The 27,514-nt window shown below is 43.9% G+C and overlaps 1 protein-coding gene across 3 annotated transcripts in view; it reads left to right on the top strand.

Annotated features, from left to right (window-relative positions):
* The window catches only part of lpp (LIM domain containing preferred translocation partner in lipoma), a 565,002-nt gene that overhangs the window by 15,487 nt on the left and 522,001 nt on the right, over positions 1 to 27,514 (top strand). Inside the window, exon 1 of one of the 3 annotated variants that reach the window (XM_059991259.1) lies at positions 13,920 to 14,104. The exons of the other annotated variants lie outside the window; for them this stretch is intronic. The gene's annotated coding sequence lies outside the window, so the exon portion shown is untranslated. Of the gene's footprint in view, positions 1 to 13,919; positions 14,105 to 27,514 lie in introns of those variants that run through there. 3 annotated transcript variants of the gene reach the window in all.

Raw genomic sequence — 27,514 nt, forward strand, 5'->3', positions numbered from 1 at the left:
ATGTGTTGGGGAGCACTTCGGGTCCAGTGATCACAATGCCATTGGTTTCAATTTAATTATGGAGAGGGATAGGACTGGACCCAGGGTTGAGATTATTGATTAGAGAAAAGCTAACTTTGAGGCGGTGCGAGAGGATTATGAGGAGTGGATTGGGACAATTTGTTTTATGGGAAGGATGTAATAGAGAAATGGCAATTTTGAGGGTACAGAATCTTTATGTTCCTGTTAGGTTGAAAGGAAAGGTTAAAAGTTTGAGAGAGCCATGGTTTTCAAGGGATATTGGAAACTTGGTTAGGAAAAAGAGATCTACAATAAATATAGGCAGCATGGAGTAAATGAAGCGCTCGAGGAATATAAAGAATGTAAGAAGAATCTTAAGAAAGAAATTAGAAAAGCTAAAAGAAGATACGAGCAAACACGAGGAAATCTGCAGATGCTGGAAATTCAAACAACACACACAAAATGCTGGTGGAACACAGCAGGCCAGGCAGCAGCTACAGGGAGAAGTGCTGTCGACGTTTCGGGCTGAGACCCTTCGTCAGTAGTAACCGAAAAGAAAGATAGTAAGAGATTTGAAAGTATTGGGGGGAGGGGGAAATGCGAAATGATAGGAGAAGACTGGAGGGGGTGGGATGAAGCTAAGAGCTGGAAAGGTGATTGGTGAAAGTGATACAGATCTGGAGAAGGGAAAGGATCATGGGACGGGAGGCCTCGGGAGAAAGAAAGGGGGGGGGAGCACCAGAGGGTGATGGAGAACAGGCAAACAACTAAATATGTGTGGGATGGGGTAAGAAGGGGAGGAGGGGAATTAACGGAAGTTAGAGAAGTCAATGTTCATGCCATCAGGTTGGAGGCTACCCAGCCGGTATATAAGGTGTTCCTCCAACCTGAGTGTGGCTTCATCTTGACAGTAGAGGAGGCCATGGATAGACATATCAGAGTGGGAATGGGACATGGAATTAAAATGTGTGGCCACTGGGAGATCCTGCTTTTTCTGGTGGACCGAGCATAGGTGTTTGACAAAACGGTCTCCCAGTCTGCATCGAGTCTCACCAATATATAAAAGGCCACACCGGGAGCACCGGACGTAGTATACCACACCAGCTGACTCACAGGTGAAGTGTCGCCTCACCTGGAAGGACTATCTGGGGCCCTGAATGGCGGTGAGGGAGGAAGTGTAAGGGCAGGTGTAGCACTTGTTCTGTTTACAAGGATAAGTGCCAGGAGGGAGATCGGTGGGAAGGGATGGGGGGACGAGTGGACAAGGGAGTCGTGTAGGGAGCAATCCCTGCAAAAAGCAGAAAAGTGGGGGGGGGGGGGAGGGAAAAATGTGTTTGGTATTGGGATCCCGTTGGAGGTGGCGGAAGTTATGGAAAATTATATGTTGGACCTGGAGGCTGGTGGGGTGGTAGGTAAGGACAAGGGGAACCCTATCCTGAGTGGGGTGGCAGGTGGATGGGGTGAGGGCAGATGTGCGGGAAGTGGGAGAGATGCGTTTGAGAGCAGAGTTGATGGTGGACGAAAGGAAGCCCCTTTGTTTAAAAAAGGAAGACATCTCCTTCGTCCTGGAATAAAAAGCCTCATCCTGAGAGCAGATGCCGTGGAGACGGAGGAATTGTGAGAAGGGGATAGCATTTTTGCATGAGACAAGGTGGGAAGAAGAATAGTCCAGGTAGCTGTGAGTAGTGAGAAGATACGAGGTTGCTTTGGCAAATAAGGTGAAAATAAATCCAAAGGGTTTCTAATGTTATATTAATAGCAAAAGGATAGTGAAGGATAAAATTGGTCCCTTAGAGAATCAGAGTGGACAGCTATGTGTGGAGCCGAAAGAGATGAGGGAGATGTTGAACAATTTCTTTTCTTCGGTATTCACTAAGGAGAAGGATATTGAATTGTGTAAGGTACGAGAAACAAGTAGGGGAGTTATGGAAACTATGACAATTAAAGAAGAGGAAGTACTGGTGCTTTGAAGGAATATAAAAGTGGATAAATCTCCAGATCCTGACAGGATATTCCCTAGGACCTTGAGGGAAGTTAGTGTAGAAATAGCAGGGGCTCTGACAGAAATATTTCAAATGTCATTCGAAACAGGGATGGTGCCGGAGGATTGGCATATTGCTCATGTGATTCCATTGTTTAAAAAGGGTTCTAAGAGTAAACCGAGCAATTATAGGCCTGTCAGTTTGACGTCAGTGGTGGGTAAATTAATGGAAAGTATTCTTAGAGGTGGTATATATAATTATCTGGATAGACAGGGTCTGATTAGGAACAGTCAACATGGATTTGTGTGTGGAAGGTCATGTTTGACAAATCTTATTGAATTTTTTGAAGAGGATACGAGGAAAGTTGACGGGTAAAGCAGTGGATGTTGTCTATATGGACTTCAGTAAGGCCTTTGACAAGGTTCCGCACGGAAGGTTAGTTAGGAAGGTTCAATCGTTAGGTATTAATATTGAAGTAGTAAAATGGATTCAGCAGTGGCTAGATGGGAGATGCCAGAGAGTAGTGGTGGATAACTGTTTGTCAGGTTGGAGGCCGGTGACTAGTGGTGTGCCTCAAGGATCTGTACTGGGTCCAATGTTGTTTGTCATATACATTAGTGATCTGGATGATGGGGTGGTAAATTGGATTAGTAAGTATGCAGATGATATTAAGGTAGGTGGCTTTGTGGATAATGAAGTAGGTTTTCAACGTTTGCAGGGAGATTTAGGCCAGTTAGAAGGGTGGGCTGAACAATGGCAGATGGAGTTTAATGCTGATAAGTGTGAGGTGCTACATTTTGGTAGGAATAATCCAAATAGGACATACATGGTAAATGGTAGGGCATTGAAGAATGCAGTAGAACAGAATGATCTAGGAATAATGGTGCATAGTTCCCTGAAGGTGGAATCTTATGTGGATAGTGTGGTGAAGAAAGCTTTTGGTATGTTGACCTTTATAAAGCAGAGCATTGAGTATAAGAATTGGGATGTAATGTTAAAATTTTACAAGGCATTGGTAAGGCCGAATTTGGTGTATTGTGTACAGTTCTGGTCACCGAATTATAGGAAAGATGTCAACAAAATAGAGAGAGTACAGAGAAGATTTACTAGAATGTTACCTGGGTTTCAGCACCCAAGTTACAGGGAAAGATTGAACAAGTTCGGTCTTTATTCTTTGGAGCATAGAAGGTTGAGGGGGCACTTGATAGAGGTATTTAAAATTATGAGGGGGACAGATAGAGTTGACGTGGATAGGCTTTTTCCGTTGAGAGTAGGGGAGATTCAAACAGCAGGACATAAGTTGAGACTTAGGAGGCAAAAGTTTAAGGGTAACACGAGGGGGAATTTCTTTACTTAGAGAGTGGTAGGTGTGTGGAATGGGCTTCCAGTAGAAGTGGTAGAGGCAGGTTCGGTATTGTCATTTAAAGTAAAATTGGATAGGTATATGGACAGGAAAGGAATGCAGGGTTATGGGTTGAGTGCGGGTCAGTGGGATTAGGTGAGAGTAAACGTTCGGCACGGACTAGAAGGGCCGAGATGGCCTGTTTCCGTGCTGTAATTGTTATATGGTTATACCCTTTGCCTTTAAAACTGCATTAATTCTCTTAGGATACACTATTGTGTGATTTTATAAGAAAATCAGCTGGTAGGTTGTCCAAGCATCTTAGAGAGGTTGCCACCATTCTTCTGCAGACTTGGGCTGTCTTGCTTTCTTCCCAGACAGCCTTGATGACTGTGAGATCAGAGCTCTGTGGAAGCCATACCATTTGAAACCATATAAAAAATCTAGGGTACCCTCAGAGTTTTGCACAGTACTGTATATAAATAAGTTAGTAGTGGAAAAAGAGAGCAAAAATAGAAAAAAACATAGAGATGTCCTCAGTGCTGGGGAGGCAAGTACCATGATGGAGCTGGCTGAGTTTACAATTTGCTGCAGCTTTTTCTGATCCTTTGCAGTGGCCCCTCCATATCAGATGGTGATGCAATGAGTTAGACTGCTCTCCACAGTACATCTGTGGAAGTTTGTGAGACTGAACTATACTCCCTTCCCTTATCAGGAAAGATGTGAGATAGTTGCTGGTTATAGGCAGCTGCTTGTTATGTTCAGTTGTGTATGTGTTCATGAGAAGTTCAAAGTCCTTCATTGCATGTGAGGTATTTGGGGTGTGGCTGAAGCTAGTAATAAGCCAAGTTCAAAGTTTCAGCACAGTCATCCCTGACTGAATACAAGGCAGTGAAGTGAGTGAATGTGACTGGTGCTGTATATACCCCATTGCACAAGGCATCTTTCTCCACCGTGCATGGTCCACCTCAGCTGAGCAGTTCAGCACATTTGAGGACAGCTCTTCACTCAGAACAGAAACATCATGGGAAGGGCTGTTTCAGTCCCTTGGGTCTGCTTACTGGTCTGTGAGATTTTATTTTACTTAGTGCAGTAATAGCCCTTTTGGCCCACGGAGCCCACATTGCAAAAATACAGTCAAGTGACCAATTAACCTGTATGCTTTTGGACTATGGAAAGAAACCAGAACACGCAGAGGAATCCCATCCGGTCACAGGGAAAACATACAAACTCATTCGAGATAGTGGCAGGAATGTAACCCTGTTCGCTGGTGCTGTTATGTATTACAATAACCGCTCTGCTACTGTGCCGCCCCATCATGGCTGATCCAATTCACAGTCTATCCCTTTAACCCATGGTCTTGGACCTGGAATGTTCAGTTGATCACCAGCTTTTCTTTTTCTCCCTCCCTTTTTTTGTTTAACATTACAGCACAGTATGGACCCTTCGGCCCACAATGATGTGCCAGTGTTTTAACCTACTCAGAAATCAATATAGCCCTTCCCTCCCACGTAGCCCTTAATTTTTCTATCATCCATATGCCTATGAAACTGTTTTTTAAATGTCCCTGATGTATCTGCCTCTACCACCATCCCTGGAAATGGGTTCCACACACCCACCACGCTCCGTGTAAAAAAAACTTACCAATGACCCCTTCCTATACTTTCCTTAAATCTCCTCAAAATCATGCCCCTTGTATTCAGCATCAGAATCAAAATCAGGTTTAATATCACTGGCATATGTCATGACAATTGTTGTTTTGTGGCAAGAGTACATCCAATATATAATAATAATAACTATAAATTACAATAAGTAATACATAAAAAATTAAATCAAGTAAGTCGTACAAAAGCTAGTGAGTAGTCTTCATTGGTTCTGAAATCTGATGGCAGTGGTGGAGAAGTTGTTACTGAAACGCTGAATATGTACTGGTAGTAATGAGAAGAGGGTGATGGGGTCCTGATTGACAGAATAATTAGTCATTTCAACCCTAGGAAAATCTCTATCTCTATCTCTATCTCTATCTATGCATCTTAATCATCTTGTACATCTGTATGAAGACACTTACCAGGACCCTGCAAATCACTTTTCCCCAATATACATTCAAATGCCATTCGGAAGTTCCTCGAGAATCTAATTCCATTTCCCTTTCTGGTAGTTAGTACAAATTACAACAGTTCCTCTGTCTGACCAATTTCTTCCAGAACACAGAACAGTCCAGCTCACGTTGTGGTGAACTAATTAAATTAGTAATCCAATGGTCAACTAAACTAATCCTTCCCCGCTGATACAATGTCCATATCTTTCCAAAAGACCTGTATGGGAGAGCTTTTAAAAGTGGAAAAGCTGTTGTGCTGAGGCAGTTCCACTCTGTTGACCTGAGACATTGAGTTCAGTGGTACAAGTAATTGTCACAAACTAGGGTCTACCTTGGTTAATGCAGACGACCATGCCTTTAATGTGCTGTGAGGGTGCCGGTTACTCTCACCTGGGTTAGCCTGCCTGTCGAAACGGTGTACTGGGCTGTGGCTGCTGTCACAAACAGCTACGTGGAGCCATAGGCTGAGTGTCCAGTGGGGATGAAACGTGAGTGAGCTGTCTCAGAACAGAGACAATGTCCCTTTACCAGATATGCTACCCCTCCCTGGACACCCCTTACACCCCCAACATGCGATATCCGTGACAAGTCTTTATAGATGCACAGTGGAGAGTTTATTGACTGGTTGCATCTACATTAAGTGCTGTCACTGGAAAGCGGCATCCATCATTAAGGACTCCCACTATCCAGTCCATGTTCTCTTCTCACTGCTGCCATTAGGAAGGAGGTACTGGCACCTCAGGACCCACACCACCAGGTTCAGGAACATTTATTACCCTACAACCATCAGGCACCTGAACCAGAGCGTATAACTTCAATCATTCCATCACTGAACTGTGAATACCTGCAAGGAAATGAATCTTAGAATTGTATATGGTGACAACTCAACGTGTTGGCGTGTGACCAAGTGGTGAAGGCGTTCGTCTAGTGATCTGAAGGTCGCTAGTTCAAGCCTTGGCTGAAGCTGCGTGTGTGTCCTTGAGCAAGGCATTGCTCTTCAACAACACCAGTGCCAAGCTGTATGGGTCCTGATGCCCTTCCCTTGGACAACATCGATGGCGTGGAGAGGGGAGATTTGCAGCTTGGGCAATGGCTGGTCTTCCATAAGAAAAAACCTTGCCCAGGCTTGCACCCTAGAAACTTTCCAAGGTGCAAAACCATGCTCTATCGAGACTAACTTTGAACTGTTCCTAGAAGCTGCTAATAATGTGGGAGCTTCCAGCAAACCGTCAACAATTTCCTTGGTAGAAGTGATGAGTTCCCAGCATTTCCTGTGTGGCTTTCCTCTTTATTTTTGCCCTGTTTTTGCACTACTTTTAAAATTTAATTTATATATATAGTAGTTTATAGTTTTATTACATATTGTGATGAGTTTCTGCAATGCTGGAAATCCCAGAGTAACACACACACAAAATGCTGGAGAAAATCGTATTATTACTTTTTCATCCCTGTCCAGGTAGACCCATTGTTTCTGCCCCACTGAACTTATTGGCTAGCCCACAGCAGGGAAAGAGTGGTTGTAGACGGGTCATATTCTGCACAGAGGTCGGTGACCAGTGGAGTGCCTCAGGGATCTGTTCTGGGACCCCTACTTTTCGTAACTAACTGACCTGAATAAGGAAGTGGAGGGATGGGTTAGTAAATTTGCTGATGACACAAAGTTTGAGGGTGTTGTGGATAGTGTGGAAGGCTGTCAGAGGTTACAGTGGGACATTGATAGGATGCAAAACTGGGCTGAGAAGTGGCAGATGGAGTTCAACCCAGTTAAGTATGAGGAGGTTAATTTTGGTAGGTCAAGTATGATTTCAGAACGTAGTATTAATGGTAAGACTCTTGACAGTGTGGATGATCAGAGGGCTCTTGGGGTCCAAGTCCATAGGACACTCAAAGCTGCTGTGCAGGTTGACTCTGTAGTTAAGAAGGCATACGGTGCATTGGCCTTCATCAACCGTGAGACTGAGTTTAAGAGCTGTGAGGTAATGTTACAGCTATATAGGAACCTGGTCAGACCCCACTTGGAGTACTGTGCTCAGTTCTGGTCATCTCACTACAGGAAGGATGTGGAAACTATAAAAAGGTTGTAGAGGAGATTTACAAGGATGTTGCCTGGATTGGGGAGCATGCTTTTTGAGAATAAGTTGAGTGAACTTGGCCTTTTCTCCTTTGGAGTGACAGAGGATGAGAGGTGACCTGATAGAGGTGTATAAGATGATGAGAGTTATTGATTGTGTGGATAGTCAGAGGCTTTTTCCCAGGGCTGAAATGGCTATCATGCGAGGATACAGTTTTGAGGCGCTTGGAAGTAGGTACAGAGGAGATGTCAGGGGTAAGTTTGAGAGTAGTGAGTGCATTGGCTGGGCTGTTGGCTATAGTGGTGGAGGCAGATACGATAGGGTCTTTTAAGAGACTCCTGGATAGGTACATGGAGCTTAGAAAAATAGAGGGCTATGGGTAACCCTAGGTAATTTCTAAAGTAACTACATGTTTGGTAGAGCATTGTGGGCCAAAGGGCTTGTATTGTGCTGTAGTGTTTCTGTGTTTGTATAGCTGCACACCTTGACTGAGTTTTATCCCCTGGTTCAGTTCGTTCCTACCTACATCTGTGACACTTCACATGCTCTTGATCTGTTCAATGATTTACAATTCCATGCCCCCGATCATCTTATTTTTGCTATGGCTGTCCAGTCCCTATGCACCTCCATACTCCAACAGGATGGCCTCAAAGCTCTTTCGTTCTTGGCACCAGACCCAACCAAATTCCCCTCCACCACCACTCTCCTTCATCTGGCAGAACTGGTCCTTGCTCTCAATAATTTCTCCTTTGGCTCCTCCCATTTCCTTCAAACAGGAGGTGTAGCTATGGACACTCACATGGGTCCCAGCTATGCCTGCCTATTTGTTGGCCACATGAAACAGTCTTTGATCCAAGTCTACACTGATATTAACTCCCCAACTTTTCCTACGCTACATCGACGACTGCATTGGCGCTGCTTCCTGTACCCATGCAGAGTTCGTAGACTCCATCAACTTTGCCTCCAACTTCCATTCAGCCCTCAAATTTACCTGGTCCATTTCCGACACCTCCGTCCCCTTTCTCAAACTCTGTCTCCAGAAATGGAGACAGCTTATCTGCTGATATATTTTGTAGGAATAAAAGGATCTTTTTCTGGTTGGCTGCCAGTGACTAGTGGTGTTCCGCAGGGGTCAGTGTTGGGACCACTTCATTTTAATGATTTAGATGATGGAATAGACGGCTTTGTTGCCAATTTTGCAGAGATACGAAGATTGGTAGAGGGGCAGGTAGTGTTGAGGAAACAGGTAGGATGCACAAGACTTATTAGGAGAAGGACAGATGAGAATGGGCAAGAAAGTGTCAAATGAAATACAATGTTGGAAAATGCATGGTCATGCACTTTGGTTGTAGAAATAAATGTGTGGACTGTTTTCTAAAAGACGAGAAAATCCAGGAATCTTGAGATGCAAACAGACTTGAGAATCCTTGTGCAGAATACCCTGAAGGTTAGCTTGCAGGCTGAGTCGGTGGTGAGGAAGGCAATTGCCATGTTAGCATTCATTTCAAGAGGTCTAGAAAACAAGAGCAAGGATGCGATGCTGAGGTTTTATAAGGCACTGGTGAGACCTCACCTTGACTATTGTGAACAGTTTTGGGCTGTTCATCTTAGAAAAGATGTGCTGGCATTGGAGAGGGTTCAGAGGAGGTTCACAAGGATGATTCCAGGAATGAAAGGGTTATCATATGAGGAACGTTTGAAGGCTCTGGGTCTGTATTCGCTGGAATTCAAAAGGATGGGAGGGAATCTTATTGAAACCTTTCAAATGCTGAAAGGCCAAGACAGAGTAGATTTGGAAAGGATGTTTCCCGTGGTGGAGGAGTCTAGGACAAGAGGGCACGGACTCAGGATAGAGGGGCTTCCACTTAAAACAGATGCAGAGAAATTTCTTTAGCCAGAGGGTGGTGAATTTGTGGGATTTATTACTTCAGGCAGCTGTAGAGGCCAGGTCATGGGGTGTATTTGAGGCAGAGCTTGGTAGTTCTTGATGGCACATAGCATCAAAGGTTACGGGGAGAAGGCAGGGAGTGGGGCTGAAGAGGCGATTAAAGGATCAGCCATGATTGGTTTCTTGATTGGACATGGGTTGAAGAGGAGATGTAAAGGAAGGATCAGCCATGATTGAACGGTGGAGCAGACTTGATGGGCCTGATGGCCTAATTCTACTCCTATGTCTCATGGTCTTATAAACCTATGGACTCTCACAGCCATCTGAATTATACCTCTTCCCACTCTGTTACTTGTAAAAATTCCATACCCTTCTGTCAATTCCTCTGCATCTGCCACATCTGTTCTCAGGATGAGGCTTTTCATTCCAGAACGAAGATGTCCTCCTCCTTCAAAGAAAGGGGCTTTCCTTTCTCTGCCATCAACACTGCCCTCACTAGTATCTCTTCCATGTTGCACACATCTGCCCTTACCCCATTCTCCCGCCACCCCACCAGAGATAGGATTTCTCTTGACTTCACCTAACATCCATTAGCCTACACTTCCAGCACATAATTCTCTGTAACTTCAGCCACCTCCAATGGGGATCCCCCCCCCCCACTCCTGGTTTTCAGCTATCAGTTGTACTTCTTCCTCCTCTCAACCCATCTTTTTACTCTAGATTCTCATCTCTTTTCTCCAATCCTGAAGAAGGGTCTCGGACTGAAATGTTGACTATTAGCTCTTTTATGTAGATGCTACCTGGCCTGCTGAGATTCCCCCAGCATTCTGTGGGTGTTTCTTATTATTTCCCTGTGATTTCCCACAAGAAAAGTAATATGGTGACACAAATGTATCTTAATAATCAAGTTACTTTGGAGTGATGGTTTCTTTGTGAAAATGGGGTGGACAGACACTTCCACACCATCTGCCACAAGTGAGACTTCCCAGAGGCCAAAAATGATAATTCCCATTCTGATGTGTTGGCCGGTGGCCACTTATTGTGCCAAGATGAGGCCATCTTCAGGGTCGAGGAGCAACACCTTATATTCTGTCTGGGCATCCACCAACCTGATGGCATGATTATCGACTTCTCTTTCCAGAAACAAATCTTCCCCTTTCATCTATTCCCCACTCTATTTTCCCTCTTACTCACCTGCCTAAACTTCCTGCTGGGTCCCTTCCTCCATCCCTCTTTCCTATGGATCACTCTCCTTTCCCATCAGATTCCTTTGTTTCTAGGCATTGACCATTCCCGCCCACCTGGCAGCAGGCTTCTTTCCCTCCCCTCATCTCTTCCAGAACATAGAAAAGTACAGTGCAGGATCAGGCAATTCAGCCCATAAGGTTGTGCTGGACCATCTAAAAAGCATCCAAACACTGATCCCTTCTACGTACACCATGCCCATATCCCTCCACCTTCCTTACATCCATGTGCCCATCCAAACGACTCTTAAAAGCCCTGTATTTGCCTCTACCACCAGACCAGGCAGTGCATTCTAGGCATCCATGACTCACTGAGTAAACACCTTACCTCTCACATTCCCCTTGAACATATCCTCTCTCACCTTCTGGTGTTAGACATTTTAACACTGGGAACAGATACTGTCTCATTGAGTCTTGCAAACCTCCATCAGATCTCCCTTCAGCTTCCAACACTTCAGAGAAAACAACCCAAGTTTATCCAGCCTCTTGTTGTAGCACGTGCCCTCTAAACCAAGCAGCATCCTGGTAAACCTCTTCTACACTCTCTCCAAAGTCTCAACATCCTTCCTAGAGAGGAGCGACCAGAACTACACAATACTCCAGATGCGGCCAAACTAAAGTTTTATAAAGCTGCAACATAACCTTCTGACTTTTGAACTCAATGCCTCGACTAATAAAAGTAAACATTCTATAAGCCTTCTTAACCACATTATTGACCTGTGTAGCCACTTTCAAGGAACTGTGAACTTGGATCCCAACATCTTTCTGCTTAACAACTCTATTAAGGACCTTTCCTACTGTAAAGTCTCCTTGCACTTGCCCTCCTGAGGTGCAACATCACATATTCATCAGGGTTATGGCATCTTCCTCCACCCTTCTCAGTCCTAAAGAACGGTCTCGGCCTAAAACATCAACTGTTTATTCACTACCATAGATGCTGCCAGATCAGCATTTTGTGAGTGTTGCTTTGGACAGACCTGATGGTGTGTTGCGTTTTAGGAAGTTTGTAAAAGAGGAAGTCTCAAAGCAGAGTTGCTATGATCATACTGAATGGAGGGCTGAGTAGCTTCTTTCTATTGTAGGGCTATAGACAGGGGTAAACACAAGCAGGCTTTTTCCACTGAGGTTGGGTGGTCATGGGTTAAGGGTGAAAGATGAGAAGTTTAAGGGGAAGATGAGGGGAAACTTCTTCACTTAGAGTGTGGAATGAGCAGCCAACACAAGTGGAGCATGTGAGCTTGATTTCAACAATTAAGCGAAGTTTGGATAGGTGCATGAATAGTAGAGATATAGGGGCTACGGTCACAGTGCAGGTCGATGGAAATAGATGGTTTCGGAATAGACTAGATGGGCTGAAGGGCTGGTTTCTGTATTGTAGATCTCTGTGACTCCATGGGGAAGGGGTAATGCTTTGAAGCATATCTTAGTTTATAATAGTAAGAAGAGGAATTTGTAATTATGCGGGAGTTGCAGTTCATTGTTTTACATGGGTGGGGTATGATGTGAAAAGCTGCAAAAGTTGTAAACTCAGACAGCTCCCTCATGGGCACCAGCTTCCCCAGCATCCAGGACACCTTCAAAAGGCGATGTCCCAAAAAGGTCGGCGTCCATCAGTAACTACCCGCATCAGCCAGACCAAGATGTACAGTAGGTGTAGTGGTTGGTACTTACGTTACTTTGCGCAGTTGTGGAATGCCAGTGATAGTGCAGATAGGTCTGAAAATATACTGTGTAGTACAGCGTGCATTAGTGTGTAAATATTCCTCTGTGGGACGTGTGCTTTAGTGTGTAAATATTACTCAGTGGGGCAGGTATATTAGTGTGTAAATGTGACTGTGGGACTTCAAGTCAAGTCAACTTTTATTGTCATTTCGACCATAATTGCTGGTACAGTACATAGTAAAACTGAGACAACGTTTTTCAGGACCATGGTGTTACATGACACAGTACAAAAACTAGACTGAACTATGTAATAAAAAAAACACAGAGAAAGCTACACTAGACTACATACCTACAGTAGACTGCATAAAGTGCACAAAAACAGTGCAGGCATTACAATAAATAATAAACAGGACAGTAGGGCAAGGTGTCAGTCCAGGCTTCGGGTATTGAGGAGTTTGATACCTTGGGGGAAGAAACTGTTATATAGTCTGGTTGTGAGAGCCCGAATGCTTTGGAGCCTTTTCCCAGATGGCAGGACGGAGAAGAGATTGTATGAGGGGTGCATGGGGTCCTTCATAATGCTGTTTCCTTTTCGGATGCAGCGTGTAGTGTAAATGTCCGTGATGGCGGGGAGAGAGACCCCGATGATCTTCTCAGCTGACCTCACTATCCGCTGCAGGGTCTTGCGATCCAAGATGGTGCAATTTCTGAACCAGGCAGTGATGCAGCTGCTCAGGATGCTCTCAATACAACCCCTGTAGAATGTACACATTGTGCACATGTGCACATTGGTGTGTAAATGTGATTGTGAGGCAGATGGTGTTGGCATGTAAATGTGACTCTGGGACTTGTGTGTTAGTATGTAAATATTACTCTATAGGACGGTGTGTTAGTGTGTAAATATTACTCTATAGGATGGTGTGTTAGCATGTAAATATTACCCTGTGGAGGCAGGTGTGTTGGTGTGTAAATATAACTCTAGGACGTGTGTGTTAATGTGTAAAAATTGCTCTGTGACATGATATGTTAGGTTGCAAATATCACTCTGGGCCATGTATTGGTGTGTAAATGTGACTGTGGAATGATTTGATAGTGTGTAAATGTGACTCTGGGATGGGTGTGTTCATATGTAAATATTCTGTGGGACGGGTGTGTTAGAGTGCAAATATGAGTCAGTGGGATGGGTGTGATGGTGTGTAAATGTGAGTCTGTGTGATGTATGTTTTAGTATGTAAATGTGACAGTGTGGGATGGGTACATTAATGTGTAAATATTACAGTGGGACGGGTGTGTTAGTGTGTAAATGTGACTCTGGATGGGGTGTTAGTGTGTAGGTATGACTGTGGGATGGGTGTATTAGTGTGTAAATGTGACTCTGTGGGATGGGGTGTTAGTTTGTAAGTGTGACTGTGGGATGTGTGTGTTCCAGTGTAGGAATCTGTAGTTGTAATGGTCACTGATGCTGGCTCAGTCAATGTGGAGAATTGCCGTTCTGTTACGAGAGCAGTCACAAATAATTCCTTTAGCTGCTTTCACTTTGATTACTAAGGTTGCTGTTAGCTTGAACTGCATAGTTTACGGGAGCGGCACTGTGGCACAATTACTTTCTGTTTCCAGAAATTGTGCCTGTAATTTTTGTTGTAATTTTCCATATTTGGAATTGTTGCTGGGATCAGAGCGAAGGGGAGGGATGTAGGAGGGAAGATTTGGTGGGGTTTGCAGTAGACTCCTGCCAGAAGCTGTGGAGTGTGCAACCCTGGGGCTTTGAGGTTTGGAGGACACATTTCTGCTCGCTGCCTCTCGGCCCCTTCTCACTGTAAGTTCAACAATTCTTTCGATTTGGCTTCAGTAGAAGAGAAAACCTGAAAAGTATAATTCTTAAAGAGGGCAGGGAAGGCAGGTTCGTACAGGAACTGAAAGTGCGGTTGAACAAGCACTGGGCCAGAAATGGCTGGTCTGCTTATTGAACTGGGTGGTGCCCCTGAGATTATGACAGTATTCTGTGTTCTTTAACAGTCTGTCTGTTAACCCCTTTGTCACCACGGCGTTTTGGATGCACAAGAAGTACTTAATGCCTTGTGTCGTTTCAGTAAAGCCTGTCTAATGAAACGTATTGAATATTGAAAGGCTGAAGTAAGGTGGTTGTGGAGAGGATGTTTCCTATAGTTGGAGAGTCTAGGACCAGAAGGCATAGCCTCAGAAGAGAATGACGTCCATTAGAATAGAGATGAGGTGGAGGGCAATGAATCTGTGGAAGTTATTACCACAGTCAGCAAATCACTGAGTATATTTAAAGCAGAGGCTGATAGGTTCTTGATGAGTCTGGGCGTCGAAGGTAACAGGGAGAAGTCAGGAGAATAGGTTTGAGAGTGATTATACATCAACCCTGACGAAATAGCAGTCAGACTCGATGGGCCGAATGGCCCAATTCTGCTCTTCTGTCTCATCGTCTTATGCCCAGCACTTGGTCATTGTGTCTGTGCCCCCGCACTAATTGTTTCCGTAACCGTGCCTGTCATACACAGACTTCTGTTAGACTGAATAAATACGTAAGTACAAAACAACTAGGCAATGAGTTAAACTAATTAAGGGAAGAAGATGTGGTAACAGTGATAAAATGTGAAGCTAAGATGGTAAATTTGTATTTGCCTCTGTATTCAATTGCAATCAGAATCAGGCTTAATATCTCTGGTATATGTCGTGAAATGTAATTGTTTTGCAGCAGCAGTACATTGCAATGCATAATCAAATCTATAAATTACAATAAGAAATACATATAAAATATTAAATTAAGTAAGTAGTGCAAAAGAGCACAAAAACATACTGAGGAAGTACACATGGGTTCATTGTCATTCAGAAATCTGATGGTGGAGGGGAAGAAGCTTTTCCTGAAACACTGAGTGTGTGTCTTCGGGCTCCTGTACCTCCTCCTCGATGGTAGCAATGAGAAGAGGGCATGTCCTGGGTGATGGAGTATTTTGCCATTATGACAACTAAAGAGGAAATGATTATATTGTTAGAAGGAATACAAATAGCAATTGAAAAATGTATTTGGAGGAAACTCAAACATGAGGAAATCTGCAGATGCTGGAAATTCAAGCAACACACACAAAATGCTGGTGGAACACAGTAGGCCAGGCAGCATCTATAGGAAGAAGTACAGTTGATGTTTTGGGCCGAGACCCTTTGTCAGGACTAACTGAAAGAGACAGTAAGAGATTTGAAAGAGGGAGGGGGAGGGGGAGATCCGAAATGATAGGAGACCAGAGGGGGGAGGGATGAAGCTAAGAGCCAGAAAGATGATTGGCAAAAGGGATACAGAGCTAGAGAAGGGAAAGGATCATGGGATGGGAGGCCTGGGGAGAAAGAAAGGGGGAGAGGAGTACCAGAGGAAGATGGAGAGCAGGCAAGGAGTGATTGTGAGAGGGACAGGAGAGAAAAAGGGATGGATAGATAGATAGATAAATAAATAAGGGATGGGGTAAGAAGGGGAGGTGGGGCATTAATGGAAGTTAGAGAAATCAATGTTCATGCCATCAGGTTGGAGGCTACCCAGATGGAATATCAGGTGTTGTTCCTCCAATCGGTGTGTGGCTTCATCTTGACAGTAGAGGAGGCCATGGATAGATATATCAGAATGGGAATGGGACGTGGAATTAAAATGTGTGGCCACTGGAGATCCTGCTTTCTCTGGCGGACAGAGCATAGGTGTTCAGCAAAACGGTCTCCCAGTCTCCGTCGGGTCTCACCAATATATAAAAGGCCACACCGGGAGCACCGGACGCAGTATACCACACCAGCTGACTCACAGGTGAAGTGTTGTCTCACCTGGAAGGACTGTCTGGGGCCCTGAATGGTGGTGAGGGAGGAAGTGTAAGGGCAGGTGTAGCACTTGTTCTGCTTACAAGGATAAGTGCCAGGAGGGAGATCGGTGGGGAGGGATGGGGAAGACAAATGGACAAGGGAGTCGCGTAGGGAGCAATCCCTGCGGAAAGCAGAAAGGTGGGGGAAGAGAAGGATGTGCTTGGTGGTGGGATCCTGTTGACAGTAGGTCTGAGGTAGGTTGATTACACAGTCAGCTGCTGGTAGAAGCAGGTACATTAGGGACATTTAAGAGTCTCTTAGATAGGCACATGGATGAACGAAAAATGGAGCACTACGTGGGAGAGAAGGAAAAAGTGCTCAGTAAACTCAAAGGTCTTAAGATGGATAAGTCACCTGGGCCAGATGGACTACGTCCTAGAGTCCTGAGAGAAGTTGCTGAAGGGATAACAGATGCATTGGTCATGATGTTTCAAGAATCACTTGATTTTGGCATGGTTCTGGAGGACCGGAAAATAGAAAATGTCACTCCACTCTTAAGAAGGGAGGAAGGCAAAAGAAAGGAAATTTTGGGACAGTTAGCCTAATCTGAGTGGTTAGAAATATAGAAAACCTACAGCATAATACAGGCCCTTCGGCCCACAAAGTTGTGCTGAACATGTCCCTACCTTGGAAATTACTAGGCTTACCCATAGCCCTCTATTTTTCTAAGCTCCATGTACCTATACAAAAGTCTCTTAAAAGACCCTATCGTATTCGCCTCCACCACCGTTGCCGGCAGCTTATTTCACGCACTCACCACTCTCTGTGTAAAAAACTTACCCCGACATCTCCTCTGTACCTACTCCCCAGCACCATAAACCTGTGTCCTCTTGTGGCAACCATTTCAGCCCTGGGGAAAAGCCTCTGACTATCCACACGATCAATGCCTCTCATCATCTTATACTCCTCTATCAGGTCACCTCTCTGGGAAAGTGTTGGTGTCTATTATTAAGGATGAGGTTTTTGGGTACTTGGAGACTAATGATAAAATGAGTCAAAACCATAATTCTGTAACGGGAAATTTTGCCTGACAAATCTGTTAAAGTTCTGTTAAAAATCTGTTAAATGCCGCAAAGTTCTTTGCGGCATTTCCTTAGATTTTCAGAATGAATTTGATAATGTGCCACATGTGAGGCTGCTTAACAAAATAAAATTCTATGGTATTAAAGGAAAGATGCTGGCATGGATAGAGGAAGTAAGAAGCAGGGCAAACAAAGGAGAGGCATTGGATGATTTTCAGAAGGCAGGCGCCTCACATGAGGCTCCTTCACAAGATAAAATTCTGTGGTGTTACAGGAAAGATACTGGCATGGCTAGTGGCAGGGGATAGCGAGTGGGAATAAAAGGAGCCTTTTCTGGTTGGCTGCTAGTGACTAGTGGTGTTCCTCAGGGGTCAATATTGGGACTGCTACCTTTCACACTGTTTGCCAGTTATTTAGATAATGGAATGGATGGCTTTGTGGCAAAGTTTGCAGATGATACAAAGATAGGTGGAGGGGTAGGTAGTGTTGAAGAAGCAATGTGCTTACAGCAGGATTTAGACATATTGGAAGAATGGGCAAAAAAAAGTGTCAGATGCAATACATTGTTGGGAAATGTATGATAATGCATTTTGGTAAAAGGAACAGTAGTTGGACTATTATCTAAAATTCAAACATCAGAGGTGCAAAGGGACTTAGGAGTCATCATGCAAGATTCCCAGAAGGTTAATTTGCAGGTTGACTCTGTGGTAAAGAAGGCAAATGGAATGCTGGCATTTATTTCAAGTGGAATAGAATATAAAAGCAAGTAGATCATGCTGAGCCTTTATAAGACACTAGTCAGACTGCACTTGGAGTATTGTCAACAGTTGGGCCCCATTTCAGAAATGATGTGTTGTCATTGGAGAGAATCCAGAGGAGGTTCAGGAGGGCTATTCCAGGAATGAAGGGGTTAACGTATGAGGAGCATTTGGCAGCTTCGGGCCTGTTTGCACTAGAATTTAGAAGAATGAGTGAGGATCTCATTACCTATCGAATGTTGATAGGACTAGATATGGTAGGTGAATTTAGAAGGATGCATGAGGATCTCATTACCTACCAAATATTGAAAGGTCTAGATAGGGTGGATGTGGAGAGAATGTTTCCTCTGGTGGGGGAGTCTAGGACCAGAGGACACAGATAAGGTGGATTTGGAGAGGATGTTTCCTCTGGTGGGGGTATCTAGAACTAGAGTGCACAGCCTCAAAATTGAGGGGTGACCTTTTAGATCACAGTTAAGGAGGAATTTTTTTTTAGCCAGGGAGTAGTGAATATGTAGAATGATTTGCCACAGACTGCAGTGGAGGCCAAGTCCATGGGTATATCTAAAGCAGAAATTGATAGTTTCCTGATTGGTCAGGACATCAAAGTATATGGCGGAAAGGTAGGTGTATGGGGTTGAGTGGGATCTGGGATCAGCTATGATGGAATTGCAGAGCAGACGCGATGGGCTGAATGGCCTAATTCTGTTTCTATGTCTTATGGATTAGATAGATCTTGGAAGTGGATTGAGTAGGCAGCACAACATCATGGGCCTGTACTGTGCTGTATTCTGTACACGTTTGTATGTGTTCAAGGTAGCAGAATCAACTGATATGGGTAGCTGCAGAGTACTGCAGATGCTGGAATTCCTTGGGTCAGTGGAGGGTGAAGCAGAGTTAATCAACTTTCGTCAAAATCAGGAAAAGTTGAAGATGATAAACACGAGATTCTGCAGATTCTGAAAATCCAGAGCAACACACACAAAATGCTGGAGGAACTCCTTCATAAGCTGGAGATTAAATAAATTTCATAAGCCAAGGGGTTATACAGCATGGAAACAAGGTGCTTCACGATGGTGGGGGGTAACAATGGGATGGCTCCTGCCAGAATTGTTCATCCTCCTCGGACGTATCTATCCGATTGAGCTCTGGGGAGTGTTGTAGAATAGGGGGACATAGTACGAGTGCATGGATTGTGTCGTGCGGAAGCTGCAAGGCATCGGACCTCAAGACCCTCAGAAGATCGTAAAAACCGCTCTCCCTTCCCCCTATTTATGACATTTACTGGGAGTGTTGCAAATGAAGGGCTGGAAGCATTGTTGAGGATCCCTACCACCCATCCTACAATCTCTTTGACCCACTGCCATCAGGAAGAAGGTACAGGAACCTCAGGACGAGGACTGTCAGAGTGGGTAACAGCTTCTTCCCTCAGGCTGTGAGACTAATGAATACCCTGTCACCACCAAGGCCTTGTCATTAGGACAGTAAACAGTTTACTGTTTAACTGTTTACCTGTGCTGCGTGCTACATGCATTTTGAATAATTTTTTTAAACATAATTATGGTAATATTCATATGTTGTGTAATATATGTTTTGTGGGCACACTGTAGTTCAGAGGAACATTGTTTGGTTTGGTACAGTCAGATGACAATAAACCTGAACTTGAACTTGATTCCCCAAAGGTGGTGTCACAGGTAGACAGACAGGGCTGTGAAGAAGCACTTTGGCATACTGGCCTTCATCATCAAGGCATTGGTGAGCCTGCATTTGGAATGTAGTGTGTAGTTGTGGTGACCCTGTTATTGGAAAGACACAATGAAGAAGGAAAGGGTACAGAGGAGATGTAGAAGGATGTTGCTGGCACTCAAGGGACTGAGTTATGGTAAGAAGTTGAGCAGATTGGGTCTTTTTCATTGAGAATGAGGCAGCATTTAATAGAAGTGTTATTAAATCAAAAGGGCAAAGAGAGGATGAATATAAGAACATGCTAAAAACCAAATTGTTTCAAGAATTAAAGTTGAAAGTAAATTTATTATCCAAGTACATACAGTATATGCCACTGTGATTTGTTTTCTTGTCAGCACTCACAGGAAACACAAGGGGGCTGGGTTTCATATTTCTGGGATTATTGGGATATCTTCTGGGGAAGGTATGACCTTCTCAAAAGGGACGGGTTACACCAGAACCTGAGGGGGCCAATATCATTGCGGGAAGGTTCGCTAGAGCTGTTGGGAATAGTTTACACTAACTTGGCAGGGGTATGGGAACCAGAGTGATAGGGCTGAGGATGGGGCAATTGGTTTACAAATGGAGGCAGTGTGTACTGAGACTGCAAGGAAGGAGTGGCAGGTGATAGAGCAAAATCGTATTCAGTGAGATGAGCTGAAGTATAATGGGGACAATATCGAAAAGAGTGGTGAATACAAGACTGAAGGTGTTATACTGGAATGCATGAAGTACATGGAATAGGTAGATGATCTTGTTAGAGATAAGCGGGTATGATGTCATGGGGCATTGCTGAGTTGTGGCTGAAAGAAGATCATAGTTTGGAACTTAAAATCCAAGGTACACCTTGTATGGAAAAGACAGGTAGGTATGCAGAGGGGATGGGGAGGCCCTTGGGTAAAAAATAAAATTGGATCCTTAGAAAGAGGCAATGTAAGATCGGAAGGTGTAGAATCCTTGTGGTAGAGTTAAAAAATTGTAAGGGTAAAAAGACCCTGATGATAGTTATATACAAGCCTCTGAGCAGTATCCAGGATGTGGGATGTAAATTATAATGGGAGATAGAAATGGCATGTTAAAAGAGCAATGGTACAATATACACGGATGATTTCAATATGAAGTTAGTTTGGTGCTGGATCCCAAGAGAGAGAAGTTATAGAACGCCTATGAAGTGGCCGTTTTGAGGAGCTTGTGGTTGAACCCACTGGGGGAATGGGAATTCTGGATTAGGTGTTATGATTAGGAAGCCTAAGGTAAAGGAACCCTTAGGAAGCACTGATCATTGTAATATAGAATTCAGCCTGCAGTTTGAAAAAGAGAAGTTAAAATCAGTTGTCCATATTACAGTGGAGTAAAAGGAATTACAGAGGCATGAGGGAGTACCTGACCAAAGTTGATTGGAAGGGGACACTAGCAGGGATGATGGTAGAACAGCAATGGCTGGAGATTCTGGGAGCAACTTGGAAGGTGCGAGAAAGATACATCCCAAAGATGAAATATATTTAAAGGGAGAATGAGGCAAACATGGCTAAAAAGGGAAGTCAAAAACAACATGAAAGCAAAAGAGAGGGTATATAATATAGCAAAAATTAGTGGGAAGGTTGAGAACTGGGAAGCTTTTAAAAGCAACAAAAAATGCCATAGAGAGGGAAAAGATGAAATATGAAGGTAAGCTAGCCAATAATAACAAAGGGGATACCAGAAGTATTTTTAGATATATAAAGAATAAAAGAGAGATAAGAGTGGATATTAGATGGCTGGAAAATTACGTTGGAAAGGTAGTAACGGGGGACAAAGAAATAGCAGATGCATTTAATAAGCAATTTGTGTCAGTCTTCACTGGGTAAGACACTAACAGAATGCCAGAAATGTGATAGTGTCGGGGTACAGAAGTGAGTGTCGTTGCTATTACTAGGGAGAAGATGCTCAGGAAGCTGAGATGTCCGTAGGACCTCCTCCCTGGTGGTATCAGTGAGAAGAGAGCGTCCTGGGTGATGGGGGCCTTAATGATGGATGCTGCCTTCTTAAGATGGAGGCGCCTTTTGAAGATGTCCTTGATGCTGGGAAGGCTAGTACCCGTGATGGAGCTGGCTGGGCTTATAACTCAAACCAATTTCAAAGATTAAAGTACTTTTATTATCAACGGATGCACAAGCATATATAACAGTGAGATTTATCTTTTTGCGGGCAGCTACAAAACAAAGAAACACAATCAAACCCACATAAATCCCCACACAATAAAGGTGAACAAGAATGCAATGTGCGCAAATTCTGCAAACAATAAAAAAGTCATAGAACACTACAACACAGAAACAGGCTATTCAACCCATCCAGTCTGTGTCGAACTGTTAATCTGCCTAGTCCCATTGACCTGCATCCTCTCCCATCCATGTATCTATCCAAACCTCTCTTAAATATTAAAATCAATTGTACATCTACCACTTGTGCTGGCAGCTCATTTCACACTCTCATTACTGTCTCAGTGAAGAAGTTACCTCTCATGTTCCCCTTAAACATTTCACTTTTCACCCTTAACCATGACCTCTAGGTGTAGTCTCACTCAACCGCAGTGGAAAATGCCTGCGTGCATTTAGCCTTATACCCCTCATAATTTTGTATATTTCTATCAAATATTTCCTCAATTTTCTACGTTCCAAGGAATAAAGTCCTAAACTATTCAACCTTTCCTTATAATTCAGGTTTTCCAGTCCCGGCAACATCCTTGTAAATTTTCCCTGCACTCTTTCAATCTTATTTACCGTATACCTTTCCTGTAGGTAGGTGACCTAAACTTCACACAATACTCCAAATTAGGCTTCACCAACATCTTATAAGATTTCAGCATAGCATCCCATCTTCTGTACTGAATACATTGATTAATGAAGAACAATGTGTCAAAAGCTTTATTTACAGCCCTATCTACCTGTGACACCACTTCCAATGAATTATGGACTTTATTCCCAGATCCCTTTGTCCTAATGCATTCTCCAGTGCCCTACTGTTCACTGTGTAAGACCTATTCTGGTTGGTCCTTCTGAAGTTCAACACCTCACACTTGTCTGCATTAAATTCCTTCTGCCATTTTTCAGCTCATTGTTCCAGCTGATCCAGATCCCACTGCAAGCTCGGATAGTTTTTCTTACTGTCCACTACACATGCAATTGTGGTGTCATCCACAAATGAATGAATAGTACACAGAATACGAACTGCAGAGTCTAAAAGTGAGTTCACAACCATGAACCTTCATTGGTTGAAGGCCGTTTTCCCTACCTTCAACAGTCTCAACTTAGAGATGTCATTCCTCATCCCTGGAACCAATTCAGTAGATCTTTCTGCACTCACTTCAGGACCTTGATGTCCCTAGTATAGCTATTGTCTGTCCACTGTACGGTTTGGAAACTATCTGTACACAGTGCAGATCATTGTGAATCCCATGATCCCATATACTTTTACTAACCATACTCTCTCAACATGCTTTCTTACTTCTAAGGATTTCCTATGTATATTCCCAGGTCAGATTATGTGGTCACCAACCATTTTAATTCTTATCCCCATTCCCATTCTGACATGTCGGTCCATGACTGGTCTTCTGCCACAATGAGGTCACTCTCAGGTTGGAGGAGAACTACCTTGTTTCCATATAGGTGACTTCCAGACTGATGGCATAAACATCGATTTCTCCAACTTCTGGTAATTTTTCTCCCTAGTCCTTCCCTCTTCCCACTCAGGCTTCTTTCTTCTTCTCCTCCCCTGCTGCTCCTCTTCCTTCCTTTTAATCCCATGGTCCCACTCTCCTCTCCTATGAGATTCCTTCTTTTCCAGACCTTTTGCACCTATCATTTCCCGGCTTCTTACTTCATCCACCCTCCCCCACCTACCTAGCTTCATCTCTCACCTTCTAGCTTGTCCTCCTCCCACTCCCCCATCTCCTTATTCTGACATCTTCCCCTACCTTTCCAATCCTGAAGAAGGGGCTCAGCTTGATACGTCGACTGTTATTCATTTTCATAGATGCTGAGCTCCTCCAGCATTTTGTGTGTGTTGCAAAAGCCGCCGAAGTTCTGTTTATTGATCGACAGGATAATATGGCAATGCCAGCATTTACTGCCATTTAAGGGTACAGAGAGTACTATTTAATTGTGTGTAATTGACACAAAACTTGTCAGGACACTAAATAGTGTGTTTGAAGCTAGGAGGATTCAAGGGAACAGGACTGACTGGAGGCACTGACTGTTTAATATGGGCGCGAAGAGGGAGTGCAATTCATATAGATCTGTTTTAGGTGCCTGAGTGGTTAGTGAGCATTAGTGAGGAATATTTGAAGAGGGCAGGGCAAGTTGACAAGGTTGTTAAGATAATGTGTGGAATATTTATCTGTGTAAATAGGGGTGGTGAATACAGAAACAAAAAAAGATAAGCAAACCTTTATAAGATATTGCATACTGCTGCAGGAAACACAAGGTTGTTATACTAGGTGATTTTAACTTTCCACATATTGACTGGGAATGCCATTCTGCAGAAGGACTGGATGGGATAGAGCTTGTCAAATGAGTTCAGGAAAGTTTCCTTCAACAGTATGTAGAAGTTCCAATGAGAGCACATGCGATACCGGATCTGCTATTAGAGAATGAGGCAGGGCAGGTGACAGAAGTTTGAATAGGGCAACAGTTTGCATCTAGTGATCACAATGCCATGAGTTTCAAAATAAATATGTAAAAAGATCAGTCTGGTCTGTGGGTTGAGATTTCTGAATTGGAGAAAGAATAGTTTTGATGGTATCAGAAATGATCTGGCAACTGTGGATTGGGTAGATCATGTCTCACCAATCTTACAAAGTTTTTTTTTGAGGAAATTACCAGAAAAATGGATGAAAACAAGTCAGTGGATTGTCTACATGAACATTTGCAAGGTATTTGACAAGCTCCCACATGGGAGGTTGGTCAAGAAGATTCAGTCACTTGGCATTCAAGATGAGGTAGTAAATTGGATTAGATATTGGCTTTGTGGGAGAAGCCAGAGTGGTAGTAGATGGTTGCCTCTCTGATTGGGGGCCTGTAACAAGTGGAATGCCGCAAATATTGATTCTGGGTCCCTTGTTGTATGCCATCTATATCAGTGATAATGAGAATATCTATGAATGGGTTGCAGTGAACCTTCTCAAGTCAAGTCAAGTCACTTTTTATTGTCATTTCGACCATAACTGCTGGTACAGTACACAGTAAAAACAAGATAATGTTTTCCAAGACCATGGTGTTACATGAAACAGTGAAAAAACTAGACTGAAATACGTAAAAAAAAACACAGAAAAAAAAACTGCAGTATAAGGTGCACAAAACAGTACAGGCATTACAATAAATAATAAACAGGACAATAGGGCAGGTGTCAGTCCAGGCTCTGGGTATTGAGGAGTCTGATAGCTTGGGGGAAGAAACTGTTACATAGTCTGTTCGTGAGAGCCCAGATGCTTCGGAGCCTTTTCCCAGACGGCAGGAGGGAGAAGAATTTGTATGAGGAGTGCGTGGGGTCCTTCATAATGCTGTTTGCTTTGCAAATGCAGCATGTTGTATTAATGTCCATAATGGTAGGAGGAGAGACCCCAGTGATCTTCTCAGCTGACCTCACTATCCGCTGCAGGGTCTTGCGATCCGAGACGGTGCAATTTCCGAACCAGGCAGTGATGCAGCTGCTCAGGATGCTCTCAATACAACCCCTGTAGAATGTGATGAAGATGGGGGGGTAGGAGATGGACTTTCCTCAGCCTTCGCAGAAAGTAGAGATGCTGCTGGGCTTTCTTTGCTATGGAGTTGGTGTTGAGGGACCAGGTGAGATTCTCCGCCAGGTGAATACCAAGAAATTTGGTGCTCTTTACAATCTCTACCGAGGAGCTGTCGATGTTCAGTGGGGAGTGAACTTTTTTCAGCGGATTAACATGGATCCTCAAATAAGGAGACCAATGCTACCTGAGGTAGACTCAGAATCAGAATCAGGTTTCAAATCACTGACAAATGTCATGAAATTCCAAACAAGAAAAAATCTGCAGATGCTGGAAATCCAAGCAACACACACAAAATGCTGGAGGAACTCAGCAGGCCAGGATCACCTATGTTCTGTCTGCCAGAAAAAGTGGGATCTCTCAGTGGCCACCTATTTTAATTCCATTTCCCATTTCCATTCGGACATTTTGGTGAGGGCACACTCAGCGTGGAGGAGCAACACCTTATGTTCCGTCTGGGTCGCCTCCAACCTGGTTTCAAAGGTACATTTAATGTCAGAGAAATGTATACAAAATACATCCTGAAATGCTTTTTCTTCACAACCATGGATGAAAACAGAGGAGTGTCCCAAAAAACGAACGACAGTTAAATGTTTGAACCCCAAAGTCCTGCCCAGCTCCCTACCCTCCTGCACGTAAATGGAAGCAAGCAACAATCCCCCCTCCCCCCACCGGCCAATAAAAAAGCATCGGCACCCGCCACCAAGCACTCAAGTGTGAGCAAAGCAACAATAAAGCCACAGACTTGCGGTACCCCAAAGACTACATTGTTCACCCGGCATACGGCGTACCACAGGCTCTCTCTCTCCCTAATAAGGCAATCTCCGTTTCACAGCGAGAGGGGAGACATAACAAACAACTCACTGGTTTACGATGTTAGAAGTCCATTACACTGCTTTTTTCGAGCTCTGTGCCCAAAGATCTCGAGTCTCTGGGCACCCAGCTGTAGATCTTCCGATTCCCCTGATGACACACGGATGGATCTCGTGCTGTGACACCGACCTTCGATCTGCCTGTCTCCAGAGCCCTGAGATCCCAGGCCTCCAAAGGCCAGCTGAACTCTCAGGCTGAGCCCTTGGCGTGCCGAACTAGGGGCAGTTATGAAATCCAGAGACTGAGTCCCATTTCCACAAAGAACTCCAGAGTGTAACTCCAGGTCAGGATTTTCAAAAGAACCATGAAAGGGAAAAACAGAGATATTAAAGATGGAAATAGAGCTCTTTCCATCTTTAATATCCAAAGCCCCCCCACCCTCTCCTTCACCATTCCCCATTCCCGTATCCCTCTCTCTCCTTCCCTGCCCATCAAGTCCCTCTGGTGCTCCTGCCCCTTTTCTTTCTTTCATGGTCTTCTGTCCTTTCCTATCATATTCCCGCTTCTCCAGCCCTGTACCTCTTTCACCAATCGACTTGCCAGCTTTTTACTTCACCCCTCCCCCTTCCCGGTTTCACCGATCACCTTGTGTTTCTCTCTCCTCCCCCCCATCTTCTAACTCTGACTCCTCATCTTTTTTTCTCCAGTCCTGCTGAAGGGTCGCGGCTTGAAACGTTGACTGTACTCTTTTCCATAGATGCTGCCTGGCCTTTTGAGTTCCTCCAGTATTTTGTTGCTATGTCATGTAATTTGTTGTTTTGTGGCAGCAGTATATTGCAATACATAATAAGCACAATTATAATTTACAATAAGAAGTTTATATAAAAACGGAAACATTAAGTATGTAGTGCAAAGGAGAGGGGGAAATATGCTGAGGAAGTGTTCAGGAGTTTAGTGTCCATTCAGCAATCTGATGTCAGAGGGGAAGAAGCTGTTTCTGAAATGTTGAGTGTGTGTCTTCAAGCTCCTGTACCTCCTCCTCGATGTTAGTAATGAGAAAGGGCATATCCTGGGTGATGGGGTCTTTAATTAGATTAAAATGATCACAGAGATTAGTGATTTCAGTTGTCTAGAAGGATTTGAGAGTCCAGGATTGTTCCCCTTGAAGTAGGGAACTGATGGGTGCCATGGTACCAAAGTGGTAAGTGTAATGCTAGGCCGTTCTGGAGTTTGAAGTTCAATTCCGGAACCATTTGTAAGGAATGCGTTGA

This window comes from Hypanus sabinus, chromosome 2 (genome assembly GCF_030144855.1).
Source record: "Hypanus sabinus isolate sHypSab1 chromosome 2, sHypSab1.hap1, whole genome shotgun sequence".
Taxonomy (NCBI): domain Eukaryota; kingdom Metazoa; phylum Chordata; class Chondrichthyes; order Myliobatiformes; family Dasyatidae; genus Hypanus; species Hypanus sabinus.